Source organism: Urocitellus parryii, chromosome 5 (assembly GCF_045843805.1).
Source record: "Urocitellus parryii isolate mUroPar1 chromosome 5, mUroPar1.hap1, whole genome shotgun sequence".
NCBI classification, from domain to species: Eukaryota; Metazoa; Chordata; class Mammalia; order Rodentia; family Sciuridae; genus Urocitellus; species Urocitellus parryii.
Window position 1 is genome coordinate 83,436,815 of NC_135535.1, and position 15,639 is coordinate 83,452,453.

At 39.0% G+C, this 15,639-nt stretch overlaps 1 pseudogene; it reads right to left on the reverse strand.

The window, feature by feature from the left end:
• Positions 1-4,435: 4,435 nt before the first annotated feature.
• Positions 4,436-5,226, reverse strand: LOC113198108 (small ribosomal subunit protein eS4, X isoform-like; annotated as a pseudogene).
• Between the last annotated feature and the right edge of the window lie 10,413 nt (positions 5,227-15,639).

The window sequence follows — 15,639 nt, forward strand, 5'->3', positions numbered from 1 at the left end:
CTCTAGTACCAGAGCCTGCTCCCCACCCTACATTCTCCCATCTGTCCCAAGAAAATCCCACATGATAATCTTGGAATCCTAACATTCATCAAATTCTCAACACTCTGGATAATTCAGAGTCCTTTCCATTCCCCAAGGCTGTGGGTTTGGGAACAGGAAGACACTCCTTTATTATCTCCCTTATGATCTGTCACGTCGTTGCCCTAAGACAAGAAACAGGCCCCGCTGCCTGCCAAGGGGATAAGGGGGTCAGGACGAGGAAGGGGTAAGAAGGTGGGTGGGGGAAAGTGGGCATCGATAGCTATTTCAAACTCTGTCTTGCCACAATGCACTCTCTGTCTCATTTAATCGTCCCAACAGTTCTGTGAGGTGGAAAGCCTCACTTTTCAGGTGAGGAAACTGGGATTTGGAAAGGTGAAGTAATGTGTTCAGCGTCTGTCTCTCAGATTGGCACTGTTTGTTCTTCATAGGGAGGCTGGGGGAAGGTTGGGGACACAAACCCAGTCACCATACCCAGAGCCAGGGCTGTTTCCACCACACCCTACATTCCAGGACAACTGGACCTCTCTCTGGCTTATGTGCAAGAGCTCATTCCCACATGGCAGGCTCTCCCTCATACTCCCCTCACCCTGGGAATGTCCTCCCCAATGGATCTCAACCTTCAAAACCTCCCCACATGGTTTCCATCAGCCTTTTCCTACCAACTTTCAGCAGCAGCCACCCTCCCGCTCCAAACCCTCAGGGCATTGGCTCCCCTCCCACTACCCCTCCCCCACAGCCTGACAGCAAGTTCCTGAAGCCCAGTCAACCCATCTTTGTTCCTTTAGAAGAAAGGCTGAGTGAACAAAAAAATGAATGGGTGGGTGAGTGGGTAGAAATCAGTGCTTGAGAAGGAGGAGTCTTAGCAGCCTCACAGCTAAAGTTAGTCCATGGGAGGAACAAGGAGGAGAGCTCTGGAAGGGTAGGCAAGATGGATGGCAGCAAGCTCTGTGAACAAGTTGGGCAGACTAGCAGAGTGATGAGCGTTTCTGTATAGAAGAGAAAAAAACAGAATCCTGGACAGTGAAGTCTTCGAGGTCTTCACCCCACACAGGTTGGCTTTCAATTGCAGGGTATTCATACAACTATGGCTTATTACTCTGATTTTTTTTTTTTTTTGGTCCAGATAAATGCAGAAATAACAGAGCACAGGCACATTAGCTGCTGCCAAACAGTCACATCAGAGGATCACTTTGAGAAAAACATTCTTATATTATAACAGCTCTTCCATTTATTGGGGGGGGGGTCTACTGTGTTCCACTCCGAAGCCTAAGATGGTAAAAGAAAAAAAATTCCTCATTTCTACTCATCAAGAGTTAAGTAGCTATCAAGGACAGTTTGAATGGCATCTAGTCATCAACGTGGAAAAAGATGTCCAAAAGAGCATGGAGGAAAATTAATATGTGTGAGACTGGAGGGGGAATAGACACATATTTTCCAAGTGGCTTGCACAGAGATTTTCAAATTATTATTATCGTGTAGGAAGACTAAAGAAAATAGGTATCTAGATACTCAGCCCCAACTCAATCAGCATACCTCTATACTCAATGACTTCATGCAAAACAAGATTCAGTCTTAGGAGCCATGAACTCAGGGATTATTCTGAGGGAGGATCATCCCAGGAAACTGGCATGACTGAAATTTATTTAACCAGCTGGTAGGTGGTTGATCAACAAACACCATGGTTACAATCAGATGTATAGAGCCACATGCTATATTATAAAAGATATTTTTCTTAACTGCTTAATTATAATTTCATTTGCTTCTTTTTATACATGGTAACATAATAATTTTAAAAGGAATGTAAAATTAATTCTAGGGGCTTTTTTCTTTCTGCAATTTAAAGAGAAAGTTGACTATGGCAGAGAAAGCTTTAGATGTGTATAATTTCCCCCCATGTTTTCAACCTTCCTGGCATGCTCTCTTGTAGTCCATGACACCTGTTACCAGGGTGGGACAGACTGCTGCCAGCACTCTTTCACCTTTTGTGTGTGTGTGTCTTGCCTTGGTAATTGCCATTCCCTAAGGTCTAACAACAAAAACAACACTGTGTGGGCAGCAGATAACCAAGTATGTTTCATACATTCTGGAACTAAAAAAGGTTAGCCATAGGTATTAGGATTTGTTGAACCAGATATTCTGTCAGCCATTGAAAGCATAAAAATGGAAAAAAATGAGTAAGCTATAGCCTCCTTCAGCTAGGCAGCCGCTATCATGGCCCCCCACGAGCTCTATCTCCTGGTCTTCCTGCCTGTGTAATTCCCTTGCCTGGAGCATGGGCTGAAACTAGTGACTCACTTTTAAAAAACAGAGGAAGTCAAAATCATGAGCTGTCACTTCCCAGATTAAATGGCAAAAATACAATGGCTACTGTGTTGGGCATCTTCCCTCACCTTCTCATGGCTTATTCTGAGGAAGCTGACTGCCAGGTTGCAAGCTACCCTAGCAAGTAGCCTACCTGGCAAGGAGCCTACGGTGCTGACCAAGAGTTACATGAGTGAGCTTAGAAGTTTGTCCTCCCCCAGCGAAGCCCTAAGATAACTATAGCCCCATCCAATATCTGACTTTTAATCTTATGAGAAATCCTAAACCATAGGCACCCAACCAAGCTACACCCAGGTTTCTAATATCTAGAACCTAAAAAAAGAGATGTTTGATATTTTAAGTCACCATATTTTGTAATGTAGCAAGAGATAACCAAGGGGGTAATATAAAAAAAGAGTAGCTAATATGCATATGCATTATCTTTATTTTATGTCAAAAACTGGACTAAATGTTTAACATGCATCATTTTATTTATTTTTCATAATAAATTAAATCAAATTTAAATAAATTTCAGTCACTAAAATACTATTGTTATCCTGATTTTACAGATGAGAAAAATCTAAGACAAAAAAAAAAAAAAAAAAAACTGAGACCAGGTTACTTGACTTGCTCAAGGCTACATTCTGGCAAATCAAAAGGAGAGCTAGGACTCAGGTCCCTGTCTGATATTTTTAAAGGGTCCTTGCTCCAAAATCAATGAAAACTGTAAAGGATTTCACGCCACAGAGAAAGTATGTAAAACCTCCAGAAGTAATCAAGGGACAGAGTCAGGCAGTAATGACTGCAGGCTTTAGACAAGTTTCTATATTTATGATGGGTCTCAAAGGATAAGAAGTTAATCAGATCTCTAAAAATTGAAAGTCAATGATGTGCAGAACACCTAACATGTGCAAAGGCACATGGACAGAAAAGGGTCTTGCAGTCTGAGAACTTCTTCTGTAAAGTTTAAAGCTATGGGAAATGAGGACAGGTAAATAGATAAGACTAGAGCAAGGTTTTCTCCTACTAAACAGAATGCTATGAATCTTTCATTGGGTTCCTCTGCCTTTATCTTTCAGCTTTTTATGAATATCAATAATAAGATGTCATTTCAAAATAAGATCAAAAATTTAGAACTTAAAATATCAAACTGTGTAAGAGTCACTGGAACTCCCCAGGATTTTTGTTTTAGGTTTTAGAATCATACTATAATAGAAGCAGTTCTAAGAAATATTTACCTTTTTCTACAGTGCTCTACGACAAGTAAATGACAATGAATAGACCTTACCCAATGTTTGTCGACATGAATAATTCTGTAAATATTACCTCATCCTTTATGATTTCATTGATCTCACATCAGGTGTGTGGTTTCATCTTAAAAACCTAATTCAACAAATTGCAAGTCTATTGTGTTCTACCTGGGGAATCTGTGGCCTTGGGTACAGAAAGGAAAACATCAGCAACATTGAACTCTCATGCTTCTGTTGCAGAAAAATATGTTTAAAATTTCAACTGATATTTGTGAGGTCAGATATTAGGTTTCTATATACTCAAAGAGATCCCAGATGGTTTAAAGAATAATCTTACAATAGAAAGACTATCAGAAACACTGATATTTAGCAGACGAGTAGAGGAAAAATAATTCACCCAACTTTAAAGCATAAAGGATATACATGCAAAAATAGTAAGCTTTTAAAATATAAAATCCTTATACTTAAGTTGAACATAGAAGAGCAATAACATATTGAAGAATTATTTCCATCAAACAGGGTTAATAGTTGGAAAGAAATCTTGAAATCTATAAGGAGAACATCAACATTCTAATTAGCAATAATAGTTACTGCAAAAATATCCATTAAATTCCAGATTCTCTCATTTCATCTTTTCAATAATAATATAAGCTCTGTATAGCAAGTATTGTTATTCTAGCTTTGCTGCTGAATAAACTAGCTTAACAAGACTAAATAATTTGCCCAAGATTAATAAGCGACAGAGCCATTCTTTTTTCCAAGAGCAATTCATCTGCTATATTTTCTTTAATTAAGTACAAAGATCTCTACCTTCCAGTCATGTCACCTAGAGACCATTTATTTCACCCATTGCTCTGTTTGGCCACCAGTCTCTTGTCTTTCTCTTCAGCAATAGTGAGGTAGATTCCTTTTCTTTGGAGAAGAGAAATCCATGTTTTTTAGGTCTTTGCCAATGACAAAAATGTTGGAGAGCTGGGTGGCAAAGCTGTTGTCATTGGCATCTTTCACATGAACCACATCAAAAGAGCCAGGATGTCTCTCTCGAAGTTGGTAATCATACCAATTCTTCCCAAGTTAGCACCTCTGGTCACCAAACACAGGTTACCAGTATAAAACTTGATGAAACCAGTAATGTTACCAGTCTCCAAATCAATCTGAATGGTGTCATTCACCTTGATTAGGGGATCAGGGTAGCAAATGGTCTGAGCATCTTGAGTCACCAGATGAGAGCTTCCTTTTGTGCCCACAAAGATCTTTCTCACCTTGAACAACTTGTGTTTGGCCTCCTCAGGTATAATATGATGAACACAATCCCTGGTGTCATAGATGAGATGGAAATTCTCTCCAGTCTCATCAATGCTGATGACATCCATAAAACCAGTGGGTTAGGTTATTTCAGTTTTGACTTTGCCATCAATCTTAATGAAGTGCTGCATGCAAATCTTTTTTAGTTCATCTCCTGTCAGGGCATACTTAAGTCTGTTCCTTGGAAAAATGATGAGAGGAAGACATTCTCTTCCTTGTGGGGACCAGTGGATGGACAAGGAGCAAGCACACCAGTCAATTTATCAAGCATCCAATGCTTTGGAGCTGCTACATGCTGCTTCAGATGTTTCTCGGGACCACGAGCCATGGCTGCTCTAGGCACAGACCCAGCCCAAGCCATCTTTTAAATGAGATTTTCAAGTTTATGTTTCTCCTGCCACAGCCTGCTACATTAGTAAAAGCATGAAGGCTATGAACAGAAGCTATGTAGATACTGTATTATTCTCAAAAAAAAAAAAACTAAGTAAGTTAAAGCAAATTTGAGATGAATTTTAAGCATCATTTAGAAAATGTAGGAAAGGAGGAAAACATTTTACTGTATCAACATTAAGATTTGATAAAACCTATCTGGAAAAAAATTTGGTAAGCACTTATTGTTTTAATTCTTCAGGGATGTCCGAACATCACACTCACTCTGAGCCTTTCCTGGTGTCTCCTTGCCCAGACAGAGATATGGCACCTTCCTCTGTACCTTAGAAATATTTATCTCTGTGTCCTCAGTGCATTGCAAGTAACTACTGGTACATACACAGGATTTCTCAATAAATGATTATTGACTAAATGAAGTAATAATTCTTCAGAAGAGAAAAATGGTCACAAAAATGGAAGTATTTATTTCAGCATCCTTCATAATAGTAAAATATTAAAAACAAGATTGGCAAAACAGAAATGGTTAAGAACATTATAAAAAAATGAATGACTGTTTTGCAGTCTTAAAACAATCTATGCAGTCATTGGTGAAACCTGAAGAATATTTAGTTATTATGGGGGAAAAGCTGAAGACAAAAATATAGTGTGATTGTCCAGATGTTAAGATATATTTGCCTGGCACTAAGACTAGAAGTTAGTATGTCTAAAAGTAACAATTAATGGTTCTGTTAGAGAGGTAAGACGTGATTTTCTTTAATCATTTCTTACGATTTCCTCAAATACAGTTGCTAAATTGCTTATATTCATTTAAAAAATGACCTAATTGTTCTTACTGTTATTTGGAGAGCAAGAAAAAAAAAAAACATTTACTTTATCAAAGTTTCGTATCTTGACCATTACAAAGTTCAGAACTATAATAATTTCCCTTAGCCTTTTGTTTCTGATATAATTTACTTCCCCTTCTACTACCTCTAGTTTTTACCTTTTATTCTTTCTTTTAATGGTTTGAGGAGTTAATTATGTCTGTGCTTTTATAATAAGCTATTCAAATACTTTTTGGAAGTAGAAGGATTATAAATAAATAACAATAAATATTACCAAACAATGAGTAAGCCAAACTAATTCTAATACATTATTCAATGAATTAAGTAGATACCATCAGGCGTCTAGAAAAGCTATGTAAATGCTAATTAAAGCTGATTTCTTTATACTTCTAACCTTCACCCCACCCAGAAGAACGGAAACCCTCACTCTAAACCCTACGGAATTACTTTCCCATGATGTCTTCTTATTTTAAACTTGTAACAGCAGAGACAACCTCAGCACAGGATGTACTGTAAGTATTGAGCACAAGCTCATCTGCATCATGGCAGCATCTGCGGGCCACTTCCCCCATCCCCCTCCATGCCACCACCCCCTTCCACCCCCACAAGCTCTTTTTCTTTCAGGATGTGACCTGTACTTTAATCCTTCTTGCTCCATTTTAATGCTTTGTATTTTTAGCTGTTTTGTCATTTACTAAATACAGGAGTCACATAACTCGGTTGTTCACTTTATAAGCGATTCCATTCACAGAACCAACTTGCTCATTTTAACACAGCTCTTAGACTTCTCCAGTGCAAGCATAAATATGAGTTAATGTAACTGATTCTCTTTCAAGGCTTATTAGCACCTCTTCTTATATAGGTTCCTTTGAAAGAAATGATGTCTAAATAAAAGCAGCCTTAAAATATATAGGAAGTGCAGGTAGGATATTTTAAAAACTGTCTGAATTGACTAAAGCAGATATGATGATCTTGAACCCCTAGGACCTTATCAACCCTGTCTATCACCCTCTGCACTCAATCTACCACCACTGATATGAATTGATATTGAATAGAAATTTGAAAAAAGGTCAATAGCATGTTATGTTATTTCATATTAAAGAAGGAATTGGCACAGTAAAACACAAACAATGCTTACATAGTTCAATTCTGCCCCACTGTGTAATTTGAAGATCATTCAGGAGTTTGAAAGATTAAATATTATTTTCACTGAGCAAAGGAGGAAATAACTTACTTGATACCTGGCAATTAAACCTTTGCAAACTCACAGGTTGACATGTTTTATTTGATTTATACCAAACAGAGACAAAGTTGAAAAGGGTTGGATGAATATATTTTGCAAAGTTAAGTACAATCCTAAGAAACCTAATCTTTTCTAAGTACCCAAAATATTTCCCAAACTGTCTCCATTAAGGGGGATGAATGGAGAGGAAGCTCACACTTTCTACCTTGTATTTCAGGACAGGGATTACATTTTTTAATAGTGTTAAATATAAAGTCTTGATAGTCATTTCCCTTAGCCTTTTGTTATGCAAAAAAAAGTAGAGAGAATGCCTATTATGGGCATGTTACTGCTTCTAGCTGGCTGACTAACAATGGAAATACCATTTGGGATGTTCTTATGAAATGAGCACCAACATGATTTTTCCTTAGCGATGGGCACCTATGAATGAATCAAATCATGTTGAGAAAGCAAGTAGCAAGCAATTTTTGCAATGTGTGACATAATAATATGAATAATAGCTATAGAATCATAAAATTTAGCTCAAGGAAAACCTTAGACTGTATACAATTTCCTATCTTCATTTTATAGGTGAGGAAACATGGATAAAAGAGGTAAAGAGGCTTGCCAAGGTTCAAATAATTAGCGGTAATCAGCATCAAGACAAGGGTTCCTAATCCAGTGGTTTGGTAACTATGTTATCCTTCTCTCCATCCTTCCATCTTGCCATCCATCCCATCTATTCTACAGGCATTTATGAAGTTCAGTTCCATGCCAGAAACAATGTGTGGCCCCAGTGAATCACTCCTTCCTATGTGCACACTCCTTTGCAGCATGACTTTGCTGTTCCTCCCGTCGGGAGGTAGTTTGTTTCCCCACCCATTGAATCTGGACTGACCTTGATTCTTGCTTTGACTTTTAAAATGTGGTAGAAGTGATATTACACAGCTTCTGAGTCTAGTCTCGAGAGACCTTGCAGCTTCGGCTCTCCTCCTCTTGCTGCTTAGAGACTGCCATACCAAGAGGCCTGGGCAAGCCATCTTGAAGATGAGAAGCCATGTGGCAGAGAACCAAGTTACCCCAGCCAACAGCCCCAGCCAACTACTAGACAAGTACACAAGGCCAAATAAGACCAGCCCAGTCTCCAGCCCATGTGCCAACTGACCTCAAATGCATGAGTGAGCTTAGTCAATGCCATTTACTTCAGAGACCAGCTATCAGGGATGAGCCCTGAACATTTTGTTGACCCAAGGAATCATGAGCAAACAAAGAGGTATTGTTTTGGGGGAGTTTGGGGGTGACTTATTATAAAGCAATAGGTAACTGATCTACTATGTTAAGTGCTTGACTCTAAAGAATAAGACAGCTAAAGAAAAGAAAATGGAACTTACTTACTGGTGAGTGATAAAAACACAAAGAGTGACAAGTTTCGTGCCATTTTCTCGGTGAAAAATCATAGGGAGCTAAATTAAGGTATTGCAAGTAAATTGAATAGGGTTTGTGGTAGAATGGAATGGTTGAAGGAGTCTAGTATTATGTCTAGTTTAGAACACTTGATAGATATGGATAACATTAAGTTGGAGAAAGACTGAAGAGGAGTAGGCTTAGGAAGAAGTTCAGATTTGACATGTTGACTTTGATCAAGAATCTGGAAGTTTCCAGATGAAGTTCAGGTCTATATTACGTCTAGGTGGTAATGGATATATAAATCTGAAGTTCTGGAGAGAAAATAGGATTAAAGGACAACCTTGAGAATTGTCTTCACCTATGAAAAGCTTAAGCCACAGATTATAAATTGGCTGGAGAGAGTGTGTCCAGTAAACTAGAAGGAAGAAGTGGAGACAGTGATTCACTCTTATGAGAAGTTTTCTGGGGTCAAAAGGAGAAACACAGTGGATCACATTTAAAAGAGGTTAACTTTATTTAATGCTTCATGTCAGACTTAAAGTAAGACTCTGAACTTATTTACATTCTCCCCTAAAGAAAAATGACCACACAGAGCATCAGCTAAGCATGTACAATTTTCTTGAGAATTTAAAAAGAAGACTAAGTGTGGGAGTTACATCACTGGGTACATAGCATTTCTTGCCAAGGATCCTCATTAGGTAAATCTTTCCAAGTCACTCATTGGGTCACCAGCTGTTGAGTCTCATTCTCCCTTTCCAGACATTTCCCTTGCATGGCCCTTACATCTTTTCTGCCCCCTTTCCTAAGCAGGGAAACTTAGCTTCATCCCAGTTCTCTCTGGGCACCTGGGCACCAGCTTACCCACAGCCCCAGAGGCCCAACCTCTAAGTGGGATTATCAAAGTGGGGTGGAGGTGGAGGGTGCTAGAGTTGTAGCTCAGTGGTAGAGTACTTGCCTGGCATGTGTGAGGCACCAGGTTCAATCCTCAGCACCACATATAAATAAGCAAAATAAAGGTCCATTGACAACTAAAAAAGAAATGTTAAAAACAAAATAAAACAAACAAACAAAAACGCTGCGTGGGATATTGCTAAGAGAAAAACAAGGTATCTTCATCTTTGTACGTACTGAAATGGGTTTGCAGAAGTCAGAGTGAAAAAACAAATAAATAGGAGGTAGAAGTGCAGTGCCATATCAGGCTGGATATTTAGGAAACAGATGATCAAAACTTCTGCAGGTGGGTCCTGGCCGCGGATGATGGGGGTGAGAAGCTCAGTGAGATAATTGGCCTCAAGGCTTTGAATTGGGCATTGCTGACTCTTACTTAACTAACGTGACCTAGTTTTTCTTTCTAATTGAAATACGTTCCTGTTCCAAGAAGAGCTATAAATCAAACTGAGGAACTTCTTACCCTTTGAAATTTAACTTGGAAACCATGAAAAATAACTAAAAATTAAGAAGTACCTTTCCATTTTTAATTAACATGGCACACCTACAAGGAAACCATATACTCAACCATTTTGGCTTTTTAATTAGCATTTCCTCTTGCAGTGAGAAATAAGACTGCACAAATGGTTGAGAAAATAAGTATAACTGTTTTCTTTATCTACCATACTGCACTGGGACCTCCAAAGATTTCTGGCTCTATTTTGGATGCATTTTGTAAAGCAGAAATAACTCTGAAAAGACACCATACTAGAAATTTCCCCTTATAGAATGGGAAAAAATAATTTCTGTATGGCAATTATTCTTGTCCAAAAAAATCTGCTGAGGTAAGATTTAATAGAATAGCCAAAATCTCCATCTTTTACTCAGAGGAATAAAAATTACTCCAATATGTATCCAGTGTATCTCAAGGGAAGGTTTGTGATGTTTTCATATTTTACCAAACCACTTAAGAGGTTTGTGATGCAAATGAAAATAGTAACTTTAGCTGGCAATAAAAATAATACTTCAACAATGGAAAATTTGGCTAATAATTCTACTAATTAGGATGAAGATATAATGACACTTCAACAAATATTTTAGAGTCTGGTATAAAAATTATTATGAAAGGTCACATTTTTTTTCCCAAAAAGTACAAATACAAGTAATTAGACAATGGGGTGTGCACTGCTACAAAATAGAAATCATGAGTCTGCTTCTTTTCAGGGGCCTATATGGATAAGAACACAAATATTCATAAACCTTTTAATCCTAAAGTGTTCATTTTTGAATAGTGGGAAGAGATTATTTTTAAATACTTAAGAAGAAAATTAAATACCTTTAGGAGACCTTCAGCCCTTTCATATTTTCCACCCAATATTTAGGCTCCTATTTGCTACTAGTTTTGCAGTCAGGTGGCATGGACCATCATAGCCTCACAAGCATTCTTACAGCTCTTAGATGCTTCTGGGTCTTTGTACCCTATAAAAATACCACAGATGTGAATAGAAGTATAAAAAAGGCTCTCTTTCCCCCAAATTTCTTGCATCTTCATATCAAAGTGACTACTGAAAGTTCACCATGAGAGATTGTATTCTTTGGTCTTAAAAAAAAGAAAAAGAAAGAAAGAAACATTGCTCTCCATAACAAATATTTACTGAGGACTGTTTTGTGCTTAGGTCTGTGGAATGTGTTCTAAGTTGTATAGCAGACTAGATAGGGTTGCTGCCATCAAGGAGAAACGCAAACTAGAAGAAAAATGGAGACTGTAGAATCCAAGACAAATGTTCTTGTGTTGATCCGTACGACCTCTCGGTTATGTCTGTCAGAAGGGAAAGACACCACGGAACACAAAGCACTCTGGAGAGAGAGGCGGTGTGTAGCAACATAGGGAACACACAAACAAACTCGTCTTACACTAAAATTCTGCCTAAAGCTGGAACTGCCCCTGACCACAGCAGCTCAACCGTCAGAATGATTCACCTGGGAGGGCCGCTTCTCTTTATTGAAACATCTGCTGCCCTGTCTCACTGACTCCTGACCTTTTTCCTACCTCACACCACCCTCTTACCCACCCACCTCCCCAAACAGACACATTTCCAGAAATGGAGGAGGGAAAGAATTCAGGTAAGACAGGCCTCAGGAGAAAGCGCGGAAGTTAAGGTGGCTCAGAGGGCCCCTGGGTCAGAGCCAATTGGCAGGAAAGTCTTGTGTGGATGGAGATATTAGATTACTTTTAGGGCTTACTGAGTCACCTCAGGATCAAAGGAGAGGCCTTCAACCTCCTACGCTACTCTCTCCTTATATCCCTGGGAGTGTAGAGTAAATGGATTTCATATTGAAAAAGAAGGGTCAAGTGGGGATGTGGATTAAGTGAGATGCTCACAGGCATTTATACATGTGTTCTCCAAACCCCAGCTCAAACGCCAAGGGCCACCTCCTTGCCCCTGTGTCTGAGCAAGGAGGAGCGGTTCTGCTAAGATTTCTTCATAAATCTAGTGACTGGAACTTGGTCCTGGGCTCATAATCTGGTGTGAAAATAAATAAAACAGTGCCTTAGTCTGTACAAATTTAATAATGTGTTATATTTCAAGATAGTCTTAAAAGAAAAACACGGTACCCATTGTGGGTTCGCCCCTTCTCTTTTTAATGATGCTATAAACTGAAATAGAAAAAGTGCTCAGGCAAAATATGAAATGGGAGGAGTCAGGGAATCCTGTAAATACATTTTAACATATGTTTCCAAAACAGGTTCATGGGTTTATGAGTTTACTTTACCAACCTTCAGCCTGCTGGTTTACAGACGAGCTTTGAGTCCAATCCCATAACAGGCCTCCAACTTGGCTCTGCTCCCCAAGAAAAGGCAGTGCCAACTGCAGGTGCACACGAGGTGGGGGGTAGGAGGGTTGCGGGGAAAGATGCACTGGGGAGGGTGCAGATATGGGAGCAGATGGGAGGGTGAAATTAAACCCAAAATTAGGAAATATGCAAAGCCCGAAATTATGACTTCAGAGAAAGGTTGGCAATGTATCATCCTCTTTGATCTTGCAGACAGAAGATACTTTATGGTGGATGGGTCATAGAAATTATGAAACCTGGCCACTCTCTTCCATAAAATCATTCAGCATGTACATGATAATACCTTTCTAGATGGCAGCTACTCCACAATTTCCTTCCAGGAAATGTAGGACCAAGAGAGTGACTGTGATGTAGGCCCATAAGAGAGTAACATTTTTTCAGTTCTAAATTAGGAATGAGAAAATTACAGAAAAGATCTGTGATTCATATGCACCCGTCCCCACCTTCCATCTACCCACAAATGAAATACAGACCTGCCTCCTGCAGAGGACTCATGAGCAACTTTCCCCCTCACCTTTGCTCTTTCCCCACTGGAAACATCCTTCCTTCCCTCTGTGCAAGTCTATTTTCCTTTCTTTCACCCAGCCTCCTTCCAATCCTTCCATGATCACCTCTACTCCCCATTCCACACCACCACAAAGTACTAGATACTGTCAGAAATTGATTATTTTAAACAGATTTCTGAGCCTCTGAAATTTCAGTTGCAAAAGATTCATCAAAGGAATAAGACGTGTGTGGTTATATACATAGACATATCCTTTAATATGTCTGTACATACATGAACATACACTTTAATATACCTTTACATGCATACACTTTAAATGTGTGTGTGTGTGTGTGTGTGTGTGTGTGTGTGTGTACAGTAGGGTGGAATCTAAGACACCATTCGAGACAAAGACATTGTCTGAGACAAACACAGGCCAGGCAAACTTTTAGTCTCTGGAATTTTCTTATACCATTAATAAACAAACAGAAATGAAACATTAATAACATCTATTTTTAAGAGGGAGGAAGTCAAGCTCACTATGGAGTCTAATCTTTTAAAACACTTGTTTCTTCATCTCTAATTACTGACATACTATACATCCCTAATTTAAAAGGCTTTAGTGTCTTCATCCACTTATCCCCTCCAAGTCCATCTCTTTCCACCAAATCTTGTTATTCTCTAATCTAACTCAGAACATTAAAGTGGAACCTTTTGCCTTTCAAGGATAAATGAGATGCTTCCCACTACCTAGAAAGCTTTTCTCTACTCTCTGGAGAGTGAAAAAAAATTGCAAATCATATTATGATTTTAGATTTTCATCTCTCCAAAATGATTATAGAATTGGGCTGGGGTTGTGGCTCAGTGCTCGCCTGGCATGCCTAAGGCACTGGGTTCAATCATCAGCACCACATAAAAATAAAATAAAGACATTGTGTCCACCTAAAACTTAAAAATAAATATTTTTTAAAATGATTATAGCATTATTGGAAAGATAATGGCATTTCATAAAAGGCCAAATGCATCCTGCAAAAGGACCAAATACAAAGGTTTGGTACTTAGAATAAAATGTCAGCCAATCTACCTAAAACAAAAAGCAGAGGCTCTGCCAGACACCACTCCTGACAGCTCTTCCCTGCTCACTCGCAGTCCTCTTCCTTTGGAGAAGACCTGGCCCATTTCTTCTGCCCCTCGAGTTCCACTCTCCATGGGGCAACTGTACAATGGACTGCGTGGACACAGGCAGCTTTCAGAGCTTGGAACTGTCCCACAGCATCTGGGGCCAAGGGCTAGCTGCCTCCTTCAGGGGCCACAGAGCAAGCCCATCCAAACACATTGGAGGCACATTCTCCCCTCAGTACTTTGTAGGAAAGCTGGCACTTAATCTCCACCCCTCAGTCTCCTTTGTCATGTTTCTCAACCAGAGAAGGAAAGAAAGGAGTGGGAAAGAAAACAGAAACCGAGAGGACATTTCATTACTGTGCTCGTGACAATGACTAAGCATTTCCTGGAGCCCAAGCATGAATGGCGGTTGCTCTATCTCTCGCTCTGAAACTTCTGTGATCTTATCTTATAGTTTACATAGAAATTTTCTAGTCCTATGTCTGTTTTCCTGACTGCACTATAGGTCCTTAAGGGCATGGATTACATATTATTTACAACTGTATCCCCAGAAGGGAAATATAGAGTCAGAGATTTGTAGGTCAGCTTCATTAAGTCACATGAGGTCACAAAGGGTCCCACATTTACTTTAATACTCTGCTGTCACCATCTTAACTTTGTTAAAATCTTTTTTTTTTAATTTTCTTTATTTTTTTTTTGTAGTTATATATGGACAACATGCCTTTATTTTATTTGTATGCAGTACTGAGAATCAAACCCAGGGCCTCACACATGTTAGGCAAGTGCTCTGCCACTGAGCTACAGCTGTAGCCATAATTTTTTTTTAATCTGTTCTAATTAGTTATGCATGACAGTGGAATGCGCTTGGATACATTATACATAAATGGAGTATAATTTCTCATTCTTCTGGTTGTAGAATCCCACTGGTCATATAGTCATATATACATAGGATAACAATGTCTGATTCATTCTACTGTCCTTTCTATCCCATACACCTTCCCCTCCCTTCACTCCCCTCTACCTAAAGTAACTCTATTCTTCCCTAGTCCTGCCACCCTGCTATCATGAATAGCATTCATATATCAGAGAAAACATTCAGCCTTTGGTTTGGGGGGTTGGCTTATTTCACATAACATGATATTCTCCAGCTCCATCCATTTACTTGCAAATGCCATAATTTCATTCTTATTTAAGGCTGGGTAATATTGTATTGTATATACACGTAGCACATTTTCTTTATCCATTCATCTGTTGAAGGGCACCTAGATTGGTTCCATAGTGAATGAAGTTGGTTCCATATTGTGAATTGAGCTGCTATAAACATTGATGTTGCTGTCTCACAGTAGCATTCTTATTTTAAGTCTTTTAGGTATAAACCAAGCAGTGAGTTCCATTCCAAGTTTTCTGAGGAATCTCTATACTGCTTTCCAGAGTGGTTGTACCAATTAGCAGGCCCACCAGCAATGTTTGAGGGTAACCTTTTCCCCACATCCTTATCAATATTTATTG